Source organism: Hemibagrus wyckioides, linkage group LG06 (genome assembly GCF_019097595.1).
Source record: "Hemibagrus wyckioides isolate EC202008001 linkage group LG06, SWU_Hwy_1.0, whole genome shotgun sequence".
Classification (NCBI taxonomy): Eukaryota; Metazoa; Chordata; class Actinopteri; order Siluriformes; family Bagridae; genus Hemibagrus; species Hemibagrus wyckioides.
This window is the reverse complement of record NC_080715.1, coordinates 7,838,063-7,853,705: the sequence shown is the minus strand read 5'-3', so window position 1 is coordinate 7,853,705 and position 15,643 is coordinate 7,838,063. Positions and strand designations below refer to the sequence as shown.

The 15,643-nt window shown below is 37.1% G+C and overlaps 1 protein-coding gene across 1 annotated transcript in view; it reads left to right on the top strand.

Moving 5' to 3' along the window:
- Positions 1–10,243, top strand: part of cerkl (ceramide kinase-like) — a 180,897-nt gene extending 170,654 nt beyond the window's left edge. Inside the window, exon 14 of the mRNA XM_058391387.1 lies at positions 9,603–10,243. The gene's annotated coding sequence lies outside the window, so the exon portion shown is untranslated. The remainder of the gene's footprint in view (positions 1–9,602) is intronic.
- Positions 10,244–15,643: the final 5,400 nt, after the last annotated feature.

The following is a 15,643-nucleotide window of genomic DNA, read 5'->3' as shown; positions in this document are numbered from 1 at the left end:
CTTGATTTAACGCCGACGTCTTCAGCATCATATGGATGTGTATTGGATTTCTAACTGTGTGCAGGAACATTCAAATTTTAATTCACATTTACGGCATTTGGCAGAGGCGCTTATACAGAAGTGATTTAAAATCAATACATCCTGAGACTGGTTCACTAGGTCACAGACTAAGAATAACATCAGACGAAATGCTCTGGAGCAAGAATAGCACATAAACAATAAGTTTTGTTTGTTTGTTTTAGGTTTTAAGCGCTAATTTAAGTACTTGGGGAAGAGGTAGGTCTTTAGATGTGGTTTAAAGGCAGCTAGTGATTCAGCTGTTCAGACATCGAGGGGAAGTTTATTCCACCAGCGAGGCACCAGAACAGAGAAGAGTCTTTATGCAGGTCTTTCTTGTATCCTGAAAGATGGTGGGATTAGTCCGGGATTAGTCCGGGGGATCTGAGGAAGTGTGTTGCAGTGCTGGGAATGAAAAGATCTTTACATGTACTACACTTGACTCATAGATAAAAAATCCAAGCACTCTGAGTACAGAAGCTTTAAAGTGCCGATTTTTGGAGTAGCAAAATAAATAAATACATGAGTAAATAAATAAATAAAATTTGTTAATTAAAAATAAATAAATAAATAAATAAATAAATAAATAAATAAATAAATTAATAAATAAAAAGTTGAAGTGCTATGTCATCAGGATGTCTAATTTCTTTTTGTTTCACTATGTCAGGACTTGACTCAGCAAATCATTTTCTCTCATTATTTCTTTATATTTTCTCCCTGATTTAGGCCAATTTCCACTCTGTAGACAGCTTTACTCTATCAAACGACTGCTACCTTGTGCCCCTTTTCTTCATCTCCATTTCCACGCCGTTTATCCACCAAAGAAGATGGACAATATCTTGTCGGTTTTTTGAACATTAGCATGGGTTCACTCTTCCACTTTTCAAAGAAATACATTAAAGAAATTAAGCATAAATTCATTTTCGCTTTCACGATGCTCCGTTCCACAGGGTCAGCTTTACAATCTGAGACGGTTAGTTCTCAAAAAGAGACAGAACACACATGCCTACACCGACTGTTTGCCTCACTGAAGGAGTTAAGTGCTAATAAGGATGTTCCAAACATAACCCATGGCCCTCAGGCTCCATCACCTACCAATTAACACATCTCAGTATGAAGCCTTCCATTACCAACAAACTGAGCAGGCTAAACGCAGCCATCGCTCCCCTGTAATGGAAAATAATTGAGGAGTTAAGAGGGTCTGATTAGCCTGACGCAAAGCACTCCTCACACACACTGAGGCTAATACCTGAACCCGGCTTTGAAAATGCCTTCAAACATCATTAAAAAGGCCTCCGACTGGAGCCTCGTCATTAACCGTGCAATCTGATGCTAATTCACTTCAGCTCATTTTTCCCTGAAAAGTAAGGCAAAAACGTACTAGAAGTCATCATGAACTTTATAAAAGTTTGAGTTGTATATTGGAGGTGGCTTTCGATGTAGAAATTGAGTGTTGTAGTGTCAGAAAATATACAAGCCAATCAGCTTTCAATATGCAAATGCATCAAAAGTATGGGAATTTCAGTGTTGAGATTTAATACATTAAAACTAAATTTCTTGACAAATGTATTTATGTTTCTGAGCTGTGAAAAAATTTTATATTCAGGGAAAAAAATTAGAATACACAAACATTTTTTTTTAATTTCTTGTGGCAAAAAAATAAAATAAAAAATAAAATAAAATAAAATATTCAAGTAAAACTGTCCTAAAAGTAGCTACATTTATCTTGAATTTGCAAGCATTTTAGAATTTTAATTCAAGCTTTAAAATGTCACATTTTTTATCATTGCTTTTGAAAATAAATGTCTACAAAATTATTACTGTTATTAAAATGCATATTTGCATGCTAACTAAATTATCTGCCTGCAAAACAATCTTGAAGCTCATCATCAGTAAATATTTAGAAATTGGCTTGTAATAATCTTTTTGCTTCATCGAAATGCCAATGCAAGGAGAAAGACTGGTTATGCTTTCTGAAATGTATTTTGAAATGTGTTAAAGCAGCAATGAAATAAAATAAAGAGGCGGGTTAGACAAAATAACGTGAACACCCATTGTTATAGGGGTTAATATTATTTGTGTAAGCTGCTGTGAAAAAATAAATGTTGTGATTATCATTTTTTAAATTTTCGTTGCTATATACAGTATGGTCTAGGTTGCATGCCAGTATGAATAAGTTGTGCTCAGCAGTGTTGGACAGCTGAAGATTAGAAACGATTCATCATTTACATTATTCCCAACAGCAGGTCGAGTTTATGTATGGAGAACCCCCATAGAAGTGTACAACTTGGGATGTCTGGTTCCAGACGTCAAACAGGGAGGATATCCTATTAGATAAATCGTACAAAATTCCACTAGAAGACATTCAGTTGAATTAATCTGTTCCCAAGAAGTTTGGAAGCTGTATTAAATGCAAATGGCGGTCCAGTATCTTATTAATAAAGCAATATTACATATTCCACCAGTGTTCACATGCATCCTGTATGTGTGCATACTGTATATAATATACTCACAAAAGCACTAACACTGACACATGATATATTAGATATAATAATCTGTACAGGTACACAGGTAAGTGTGGGAATTATGGTTTATATTAAAAGGTATGTACACAGATTAGCCATAACATTAAAACAAGTGACGTGTATAGTGTAACTGAAACTGAATAACATTGATTATTTCTTTACAATCACACAGTGTGATGCTCTAGGCAATGTTCTGCTGGAAAACCTCAGGTCCTGGAACTCCTGTAGATGTTACTTGGACATGTACCACCTAACTAAATATAGCTGTAGACCCTTCCCTAATGTCAGTGTCCTCTTTCAGCAGAATAATGCTCTCTGCTACACTGCAAAAAATGTTCGGGAATGGTTTAAGGAACATAAAGAGTGTTGATTTGGCCTAAGATTTGGCCTCATCTCTCAGTCAGATTGAGCATCTGTGGGATGTTCAATACAAATAAGTCCTGATCCATGAAGGTTCTACCTCACAACTTATGGGACTTAAAGGATGGCTTGGTGTTAGATACCACAGCACACCTTCGGACCAAAGGTCTTCTGGAGGTCAATGTCTCTGGGGGCTTTAGTCTGTGCAAACATAAAAATGATATAAAAAGAATATAAATAGGTATTTTATATGTAGACATATACACACACATACACACACTCAGTTAGTGGTCTCCCTTATACATAATTTATATATGATCCATCCTCCTGCCTGAGACTCTGGGTTTGAGCTGTGGCAATTTTGTTAATCCTAGATTAGCGCTCTTCAGGACCGAGCTCGATGTTGTCATTCCTTTACGATCACCGTAACCTCGGTTTTTCCCATTTCCACACATGCGCTAGTTCCAGAAATTTCTCCAGCTCCTCCTGTTCCTTCTATTAAATGCTCCCTTCCTTGGGGATTAGTACATTTATCAACTTAGCTATTTTCTTTTGCAGTTCATTGGCTTTTGTACTTAGGATTTGCATCAATTTCAAGCTGAGAGCCGAAGCTTCTCCTGATAGAGTTTGAGCGCTGAGTGACTAGCTGTATGTCAGTGTGGATGAAGTGCTAGAATTGTACTGTATAATGGCCCATTTAACAGGAGGTTGGCGGCCAAATTCTACCGTTTGCGATGTATCAAACGTCTTGTCAGACTGATGCCAATTAATATAATAAACATAATTAGTAAAAAATATAAACAAAGAACGGTTAACACAAGGGTGTAGAAATATAAACTGCAAAAGCAGATAGAAACAGGCCATTCTGTTACATTACAAATGTTCACTGAAAGAAAAGCCCAACAACAGTGACATGTGCTATTTAACTACCACTTACTCACTAAAACGAATCTATTCTGTCCATTATTAGATGGCAAATAAGTAATGGATTAAAACTAAAACAATCAGGCAAACAAAATAAAATAGCTTGACATAGACTAGAAAGTTCATGCTAAGTTACTGTAGGTGATTTACATCTTATATTTCTGCAAAATTGTAAGAAAAAGGCCATTAAATTAATTTCAAGTGTTAATAAGTAAGGTTTTGTCTTAAAATGTAAAAATGTCATAACATTCCAAGACGTAACATTCCATAAAATTCCAACATGTCCCTGTTTAGCCATCGAAACCTCTCTTTTTTCTGTAAAACTAAATGAAAACAATACACTTTCATACATTTACCTCAGAATAGTACATGGCTAGCTTAGTTTAAAATGTTAGCTAGCTAGAAATATTTTGTCCTAAAAGCAAAAGTGACAAAGTTTCATCAAACAGATTTACCATTTTATCAGAATGGTACATAACTATAGTCAGGGAGTCATATTTAGTCTTTAAAACAGTGTTAGTTAATGGTTATCCATCAGACCAGAGTGCTAAGTTAGCGAGCCAACATTGTTACCTAGCAAGCCATTTCGTGCCTTAAAACCAAATACCCCAATTACCATATAATCTTCAAACTACCTCATAATGATGGCATTAGTCATGTCAGTTAATATTCACCCATCAAATTACCTTATATCAGTACATAGCTAACTAAGGTAGTGTTACAAAATGTATAGCTAGCTAGCTAACAGTACTTTGCCAAACTTGATTTAGCCGTAAACTACCTCATAATGATACGTAACTAGCCAAACTGATGAACCAATATTCTTTTTATTTTATTTTAAAGTCAGTTTACATTCATCACATGTCCTATGCTAAAGCAAGCAATTAAATTTCTCTCAACATTTAGTCATGAAACTAGCTTAGAACTTTACAAGAGCTATGTTAGTGAGCCATAGAATAGCACAAAATAGCTAGTTAGCCATTTGTGGAAAAAAAACTTTTAACTACTTTGTTTAATCATCAATCAAATGCACAACTGTATATAGCAGTGAGCCAACATTGTTAGCTAGCTTTTTTTTTTGCTTTTTTCACTTAATGCTTAGCCACCAGAATAACTTCTATTTGTATTAAGTAAATGAACCAATATTGTTGCTGATATGTAATTGCTGTTAAAGCTATAACATTTAACCATCAAGCTACCTCATAATGGTACATAGCTAGCAATGCTAGTCAGCCAACTTGGTTAGTGATTCTTGGCTAATGATTTCTGTCTTAAAGCCATAAATGTTTGTTAATATTTAGTCACAAAACTATCTCCTTCATAGTTACAGTATATGTTAGTAAGCACACATTGTGAGCTACATAGCAATTTAACACCATCAATCCTCATCAGTTGTCAAAGTTAGCTAGCTAGCGATTGCTGTCTAAAACAAACAAATGTTATGAATACTGAATGCTAAGAAAGTAAAAAATAACAGAAAGAGACTGCTGAGAATATACAGCGATGCTAGAGTGGATATTATATATAACAATGATAGCATGCTGGAACAGTCCAGTGACAGTGCAGTGCAATGCAATGTGCTATCAGTGCTCATTTTGCCCAAAAACCAGCTTGGATATTTAACAAAAAAATAAAGTTCAGTGAACTTCTCACAAACAGTTTCAGCATCACAGAGTCTTCTGAGTAATGCAATGCCAAGAGTTTAGTCTCTTCCTGTAAAACTGCATAGTGGAGTATGCTAAGTGAACTGGAACTCACTACAAACTCACAGGAAAACAGGACTTCAGCCAGAGGGAATGATTTTATATACAGCTTTCTTTTTATATATACAGCTTCTAAAGACACCTACTGTGCTCGTATACAAAGCGTCAAAATAAATCTAAATCAAACAGAGCACAAGGTAAAGCAGGAGCAAAAAGAAAATAACACACTGAAATTGTCTTTTTATGGACTCGTTTAGATCGGACAGATCTTTCGAACCGCTCGCTAAACATCTATGAGCGTTCCTTGTGCAGATAGTGAACGCTTTCATTGTTTGACATGGAAGAATTTAGTTTAGGTCGTTTTTTGAGTAGTGTGTAAACACTTCTGATTAATACAGACCTGCTAGGTATTGTGCATTTTGCATAGATGTGCAGAATTCTAACATGGTATGAGTTAGCAGTCAGAAATCTTTCTTTTTGTACATAATAAATATGACAATTGAGCTAACAGACATCTGGAATGATTCACAGTTTTGAGCTTTTCTATATCAATCACCTACCCATGGAAGCTCATAGATTCATAGTATGAATCTAATACACATAGCTACAATTTTGCCCCCAACCCTAGTGATAGTAGTAAAACTGGCCTTAATAATATACTTGCTATCACTAGGGTTGGGGGCAAAATTGAAACTTTTTGCTGAAAATGATCAATATTTAGACTTTTTTGGCCAAGAGAAAGGAAATAGACCTGAACGTTTTATACAGGAACTTTAAGAATCTCATCCAGGATCTTCCACGTACTTGTTCTAGTGGGTGTGCATGCACAGTGCTTATTTATTGTCCTGTATCGTGTTGTCTAGTGATCATCTTGCACCACATTGCTGTCACTATTCTGTAAAATGCTTATCTAAGACTTTTCAGAGCATTTTGTTCTCCGATGAGCTGACTCGGCATTTTCTGTTCCATGGTAGCTAGTTGCGGGGGACGGGCAACATGAGATTAGCTTGCTGACATCATGCAAAATCAGTGGTTATTTAGAAGCAGCCAAAAGTAAGTGGTAAGTGTAAGAGGTTTAGTTTTAAGTGACTAATATAGATGTACTGTATTGTGCACCATTTGAGCAGAAACTTGAGCTAATGAGATAAAATTAAGATTGGGATAAGAGAGTCCTGGAAATCTTGGAAGCTAGCATCCAAGAGGATATTACTTCATTATTGCAAATGTGATAAATAATGATGCGCCTACGCTAGGCGGTTTCTTATTAAAACATCTATGGCATGCTTTTGAGAGGATAAACCAGTCGGAAATGCCATATATCTACGGTATACGGCATTTCCAACTGGTTTATCCTCTCAAAAGCTGACTTGCGCCTTTTACACTTTGTTAAAACTGCAGAAAACTCAGCTGAGTTGTACGGAGCAATACTGCTTTCCTTTGCAGCTCGACAGTGATGTGACGCCGTGTTCATTTGCTGATGCTCAAGGTCACCTCACTGACAGTTGTGTGCGGTGCTGATTCGGTTTCCTCATCCGTCGCTTTCTTTCTCTCTCTCTCTCTCTCTCTTCCCTCTCTATTAGACATGTCATTGTTAGCGAAGAGCACGTACTGTCTGAACCCTGTCACAAAGCGACGGTCCATCAGCTCTGAAATTTTACACCTCTGCTAACAGCTCGCTGTGTCAAATAGAAGCACGACTGCAGCCACGTTCCACGCGGACTTCACATGCTTCACAGTTAGTCACTAGTGTACGGGAAACGGCGTCAGATTTCTTCAGTTTATATTTATGTTTCAGGCTGTCAGAAAATATTTGACAGGAAGCGTGTCCCTTTCGAGGCACTGTGATCACATGTTCTAACTGTCACAGACTAGAGGACAAAAGGGTCGGTAAACAAAGTAAGAATCCAACTGAGTTTTTAACTAGTGGTGTTGTCAGATACAATTATAGCTTCGTAAAGATAAATAATGAGCAAAAAAGAAATGCCAGAGAGAGAGAGAGAGAGAGAGAGAGAGAAAATAAGGGAAAAGGTAATAAAAATATAGTTTGCATTCGAAGTTATACAGACTAGTGTTTTGCTGTTAGATTTTTTCATTCTGACTTCATGGTTGTTCTTGGGTGTTTAGAAAAAATTAAAACTAGTTGATTTTTTTTTTTAATTCACATAACTAAGTTGCTAGGTTCCTGCCTTATTATTTACCCAAGTTTAAAAGTTCTGAGTCTACAATGAGTTTACAATTAGCAAAGGATCTTTAAAGAGCCCTCACTTCCACTGGATATTAAACATATCGAATTTCCATACAGGTTGATTAAACATTGGACAGATCCAAATGGATATTATTTCCATGTATTTTTATTTGTTTTTGATTTGTTGGTCGGTAGCAGACTATTTTAGTCCGATTTTTTGCCGAAATACTGAAGATAACACAATTTAGAAAGCTGAGAAGCTAGCGGATTATTATTATTGTTATTCCTCACATTGTCGTAGTCTCCAGAGTGCTGGCTTTTTCTGAAAGCCTTCAGGATGAAGAGCTTTGTGGTTTCTTGTTGACATGACAACATATGACTTTTTATTTTTATTTGTATTATTAACTATTACCAACAGCGAGAGAAAAGAAAAGGACCGTTTAACATTAGCGAGAACATAAAGCAACTTGGACATTAGACTGAACTAAAAATATACATTATACTTCATTTAAATCCATGTTATTGGAAAACTGGAAAAGGAAATTGGAAAGCTACCAATTTGGGATAGATAGTGTTTCTTTTAAGACACATGAAGCTACCACTTCTTTTTGAACTGAGAGATGGATACAGTGCATGATTTAACAGTATTTATTCTCCAGGACCAATAGGGTTGATATGAAATTGTGAAAGAAGCTTAAATATTTTCACTACAACGTATAAAAGTAAATTAATACAAGTATAACACTTGGTATATTTATCAGTTGTCTCTAAAATACACGGACCTGCTAGCATATCAATGTTTTTATCTCTGGCTTACTAATCTGATTGGTTGAGCAATAATGTAAAGTATATTGCCAAAAGTTTTGGGACACCCCTGCAAATCATTGAATTCAGGTGTTGTTTTTCAGGGGTTGGGCTTGACTCCTTAGTTCCAGTGAAAGGAACTCTTAATGCTTCAGCTTCATACCAAGACACTGTGGACAATTTCATGCTCCAAACTTTGTGGAAAGAGTTTGGGGATGACCCCTTCTTGTTCAACCATGACTTACGCACCAGTCCACAAAGCAAGGTCCATAAAGACATGGACAAGGAGTCCTGACCTCCTGAATTCAATGATTTGGAGGGGTGACCTAAAATATTTGTCAATATAGTGTATATCGTTCTGCTCGCCTGTGTTAACATCATGTAAAATTCCACTTCCTTGTTCGAAACCGTTGCTACAGTAGTGATAGCGATATCATCAAAGGACATCCAAATGATAATTTGCAGGAATAAAGCTTTTGACTGAAGAAAGAAAGGAATTTTACCAGATGCTAATGGTAGGAATGTAGAAATTAACCTTAGTTAGCTATAAACTGATTGTGGCTCGTTCAGGATATATTTCTGCTAGCAGAGCAAAAATAAAAAGAACACTTTTTGTCCAAAATGTCACTTACTTCATATTAATTTTTTGTTTATAGAATTGTTGTATTATTTAAAGTCATTTTTTATTCATTTAAAGCTTGAAATTCTTCTTTTCTTGTTCTACTGACAAACGTAACTAACTAACGTAACTAATTTTAAGCATTTATTTTTAAGCAAAATTGCGTGCCAAAAGAAGATAAAAAAAGCTTGAGATGAATATAAAATGATTAGAAATTGGTTTAATAATTATATTAGTAAATATTAATAATTATTGGAAACTTTTAATATGAAAAGCTAGAACGATTTGATATTTTGTCAATAAATGTCCTATATTTAACATGAGTATCTCTAAAGTAAATGAACTTGAGTTGAGATTTCGGATAAAATAAACTTGGATGATGATGTATTTTATTTAGAGTTTTTTTTTTTTTTTTTATGTAACAGAGCGAGTGAATCAGAAGCAGCTGGAGGAGAGAAAAGCCCTGGTTCAGTGCTGCTGTTCATCTGAGCTGCTCGTCTCTAATGGGAATTAAACAGAGCAATGACATCATTTGGGGTGATTCCTGCTCTGTCTCAGCAGGTTGAGGCTTAATGAGGCCACCCAAGACCACAAATCCTGACCTGAATCTTGTGTTCACAGAACAGACCGCTAATTACCAAAAGAAAGCCATGTTTTTTAAAGGATGAAATCTATCTTTATGAGTTTTTCTAAAAAAAATTTCTGAAATAGGTTTGAAGTTTTCTACAGCAGTCACCAGCAGTGACCAGTGGTCTTTATCTGAAAAGATTAAATATAGATAAATAGCAAATTAAAGGTTAATAAGAACGTCTTTGAGTTTGTACTTAGCTTATATGAGAGACACAGTAATCAGACTTAATTAAACAGGTCTTGGTCTATCACACACCTGAAAAAAATAGTGCTTTTCTCATCGCTTTGTAACAAAGTTGTACTCTTTTTCAAGAACTAGCTGTACTTGGGGGCGGAGCTACCAGTACTCCAATTTAATAACTGGTTAATCACACAATGTATATAAAAGTCTTAAAAAAATCATGTACAAATATTCTTTAATTGCCCACAATATACAGAAGTAAAACTACTTTTGTTGTGTTACTTTTACTTTATTGTGTTTGTGTGTTAACTCTGCTGACAAAATAAACAAATCTTTTAGTGCAATCAGTAATCAGTTTTTGTCTTGATGTCATCAAGGAAAGTCAACCCCCTTATCAGTAAGTCAAACACACAAAAAGTTCCATAAAAGCAATGCATTATATTTATTTTTTCATGTGAACTAATAATAACAGAATTTGTTTTTTCATGACTTATTTTGAATCCATCCATCCATCCATCTATCCATCCATCCAATCATTTGTTCATCCATCCGTCCATCCAATCATTTGTACATCCATCCATCCATCCATCCGTCCATCCAATCCGTCCGTCCATCTGTCCAATCATCTATCCATCCTTCCATCCATCCATCCAATCACTTGTCCATCCATCCATCCATTTGTCCGTCCATCCATATACTGTATATGTTTGTCAGTGTAGACTATTTCCAAATTATTGTCCATCACTTGAGAGGGCAACAAGAAATCTGCCATACCATAGTGAACACTTTAGTGATATGGAAACTCAAATTGAGGACTGAGGAGTTTCATTGGTAGGATGGATGGATGGATGGATTTTACTGATTGTGAAGTGGAAATTTGGGAAGAATATATAGAGAGAAACCACACAGTCACCTGAGCTCAGAATCAAACCCACAACCTTGGAGCTGTCAGGGTGTAACTCCACTACCATCTTTCAGTTGTCTGATGTATGCTTTCAGAAAAAGAAATAACCTCTGAAAAGACCTCTCTGGTCTTTTGTATGAACATCTGTTGGTCCTGTTGCCAGTGTTCTTGTTTCTGGATGCCCAGTGAACAAATGTGCAACTTTCAATACAAAAAGCTAACATTCAGGCAGCAAATCAGGGCTTCTCAAATTTTTTGTAGTCACTTTAACTGTAAGAAAAAACCACCATTTCCATACAGATTTATATCATGATCAGATTACATGTACAGCAATGTGTGCAATAATATTTGAGCTATTTATTAGAGTCAGAACTTTTAATTCCTGTACTTTTCCCCATGCTTAGAAGACGAGTACATTTTTATGGACTCCTTGTTTTTGAATTATTGAGGTTTGGATTAAACCCACTGAATTCAAGTAACCAGTCAAACAGGGTAATAACTATAAGATCTCAACATTAAATAGAACACATTTATGCTTGTTTGAGCTCTGATTTATGCCACTGTAGAAGAATCTAATAGTATATGACCCAACTGGAGTTTGACCTACACTCACAATTCGTTAAGCTGTCTAAGCTGAGAGTGAAAATACTGCATTTTTCCAGATGAGTCGATGTATTATTGCTCAGGATTTCCGTTCACAAGTGGATGAAGACCGCCAGGAGTTTTACTGCATATTGACCTGCTAAAATAGAATAAATGCAGTTAGATTGCATATGATGTTAAATCTAACACCAGGCATTCATTAAATTGGCTCAAGTTCATTCCGCGATGGCTCGGAGTATCATCATGAAGGTAATGGGAATGTCATAACACTGTGACATGCTGCTAACAGCACTTTGCTACCAAGAGGGTGTGTGTTTTTTGGGGTTTTTTTTGCCTCTGGCTAGTTTTGCAAGTGGCACATCAAAGGAAGTGGTGCTGGAAACGGTCTTGCTGTTTCGGCCCACATTTCAAAGCGAATCTCAAATCTAGATTGCCAGCGACTTGGCAATTACTCGAATTATCAGGAGTGAATCAGGCGCACTTTGGCACGACCCAGTCATTAGTGTAGGGAGTGATTCATCGCCAGACTTTTGAGGGGAAAAAAACGAACAACAACGGTGTGTTTGAAAAATCAAATAAATGTTGTTGCAGCAGTTTTCACAAGTCATCTGGATTTGGTATTTTATTTAATGTGAATGATAGAAAACAATAGAATTGATGTGGCACTAAGCCAAGGGAAGGGCACTCGCACATGGATAAGCATCTGTGAAGCTTTTGTGTTTGATAGAAAACCAAGATCAGAGGGAGAACATCCCCACAGGAAGTGGGTTAACCTCGAACCCCTGAGCTGGTCCAGTTATCTCCACTTGGGGATTTTTACAGTGTACAACAACTCTTAAACAGCTTCACTTAAGCAGCTGTGAGAGGAAGTGTGCACTGGGTGTGTGTGTACAGAATCCTGACCAAGTCAGCGAAATACGCCTCTCTGACGCCAAAACCGCTCACTTTCCTTCACTTCCAGCCTCTCAGCCGACTTCCACGTGTGATCACAGACTGTAATTGCGACATGTGTTTTCTTTCCAACGGTACGGCACTGTGATGTAACCATAGCGACACTGAACATAAGAGCCCTCACTAGTTTATGCATCAGAGTAACGGCAGCAGAGCAGCCGTGACCCGTGAAGTCGCCAGCAACAACCCGATCAAAGAGATGATGAATTACTCGATCAGTGAGAACGTTTTCGTCTTTGTTTCCTGTTCATTACACTGCTGCTGTAAGCAGACATTAACATTACAAGTATCTATCTGAGCTGGATTTCTTTTAGCTAGTTTGATTCGTCCAGCCAATCACATAACTGTTACAGATGATTCCCAGCACAAATAAATTACTGGACTCACAAGGAATAAGACATGATGGGGATTGATTTTAGAAGAAAAGGATCAACTGATGATGTGAGCTACATGAGAATGTATCCTAAAGTGTTTCATCCTGTTATGGGACATAAAAACATTAAAGTTTTCTTATTGCACATGAAACCATTTGAATGATACTGAATATAAATGTAGATATGGTTCTGTACAGTCTTAACCCTGAGCCAGACCAAATGCTTCACAGAAACGTTGTCCATTTAAAGTAGTATTTAATCTTATATATAACCACTTAACCACTTGTGCTTCCTAAGACAAAACAAATCTAATATGGAGCTAGTCTGAGTGATTAGCATGAAAATGTTTAGAAAAAAAAGCTACACCAACTCGATTTTAACTGGTGCATGCTATCGTCCTAAAGTTTAAGCTATTCCTCAAACCTGTGCACGGAATAATGATGTTTTTGATGACAGAGGATCAGAGAGGGTGAAGATCTCTTCATCTCTCTCCGTAGGAAAGGTCAGAGTGGATGGTGTCCCTGCAGTGAAGGAGGATTGCAGAAGGGCAGGGACTGTTTACAAGATAAACACAGATAAACAGGAAGTTCTTGACTCTTTCAGCTCCCACTGGTGTGCTGGGCATCAAGTCTCCTTTCTTCCACAGTCCTAATGAGATCAGAGAGATAAATCTTCTGAGGACTGGGGCTTCATGAGGTGAGAGGTTAAGACTGGGATCAATTGGGTTCAGACGCTCTTCATTTACTCCAAATGCTGGGCTTTAGGGCGTAAGAATCGGTTCAAATATGTGCCAGTTAACAGTCTTCGTAATGGCGACTGGAGAAAAATGCTCAGTATGAAACGTCATGCTTTTCTCTTCAACATTTCGACTCAACAGGAACGCAACTCATCACTTAAACACACATGGGAATGTTTTTTAGAAGAGCAGGAATCATTTGTACACACAATAGGTTTAATCACTCTTGGAGTCGCCACTGACACATTCATGAAACACTCATTTTAGCACTCATCACTAAAACCTTCCATATGGAGACAGTTTAGACCAGATGTGAGATTCGTTACATTTTTACATCCATCCAGTACAATGCCAGCTCCTGTTCTGCCTAGACCATCAAAATGACTAAAGGGGTGATTAATGAAAGTGCAGATTTAGGAGCCTGACATGAAAAATTGAGTACTATATGTTTTCTTTGGCCCCTCTGTCAGGGTGGAGACCCTTCATAGGAGATGTTTGCGTCACATGATTATATGATCACACTTTATTCAAAGCGTGGTTGGATCTTATTTCAGTTCAGAGTAAACCAAATTTCCAGTATCTGTATTAGTGATCCGATCCGTAAATAAATTGTCGGACGACATCGGATTTGTCCATGTCTTTTGTTACCTCTAGGTTGGATTATTGTCATGTCTTACTGTCTGGAAGTTCCAGTAGGTGCATAGGGAAGCTCCGGTTAGTCCAGAATGCAATAGATAGAGTACTAACTAGAGCAAGAAGATGATGATGAAGAAGAAGAAGAAGAAAAATCCCAGCTTTGGATGATGGGGGCAGAGTGCAGGGACAGCTATGATACAGCACCCCTGGAGCAGAGAGGGTGAAGAGCCTTGCTCAAGGGCCAAACAGTGGCAGCTTGGTGGTGCTAGGGCTTAAACCCCAACCTTCCCATTCAAATTTTGCACTGATTCTGAAATACCATAACTGACCTCTAAAGCACTGAATGGCCTTTAGCTGCAGAACCTGAGCAAACTTTTTTTTTAGTACCTCAAGAAGTAAAGGCTAAAATAGGGAGCACAGCTTTTCCTTACAAAGCCCCACAGTTATGGAACAGCCTTCCGATTAGTGTTCTAGACTCAGGCACAGTCTCAGTGCTCAAGTCCAGGCTGAAAACACATTTGTTTAGTCAACATTTTATTTTAGGAATAGTTTTTTTTCCTTAGGTAGATGAGCAGATCTGGATGGTTGATGCGCAGTGGAATGGAATGTTTGGATGCTGTCACTCCCCCACTCTCATTCATTCACTTAGGTTTGTTGCCATTGGAATGGTTGATGTCTTTATGTCCCAGGAAGCCCTCATATCTGTGTCACATTATGGATTATAGTTATCCTGTCATAGCTAGCACTTTGCATGCAATCCTTAAGCATTACATGATGACAAACATACCTAATGTTCTCTCTCTCTCTCTCTCTCTCTCAAGCTACACATGCTACTCATAAGTTGTTCCTGACCACTTCTGCTCTCCAGACCTGCCTGATCTTTCATGATACTCTAATTCTCACTGGAGTCTCATGAGGATTGCCGCACTTGGATGACCTGGAGATACAAAGGACTGCTGTGGATAGATCTACTTGAAGTCTATCTATAATGAGTTCAGAAATGACACTGATTCTCGTACTTATAATTTGCTCAAAAGCTTCTGGTTGCACAATTCCACTTGACTATAAATAGTTTGTTTTTTTCTTTCCACCATGCAGTGTCACCAAGATGAGGATGGGTTCCCTTTTAAGTCTTGTTCCTCTCTCAAGGTTTCTTCCTCATATCATCCGAGGGAGTTTTTTCCTTACTACTGTTGCCTCTGGCTTGCAATTTAGGAATAAATTTTATGTTTTAATTTTTATATTCCTGTAAAGCTGCTGTACGAAAAATGTCCATTAGCTGCTACAGAAATAAAGTTGAATTGAATACCTAATTTGCATAAAATTAAGAAAATGAAGTAGGATCACGCAAAGCTCACAGGCAGCAATAAAGAAGATATATCGTCACAACATAGACGAAATAGAAATGTTAAAGAACATAAAAACGTGCTTTTTACCTCAAGTTCATTTTT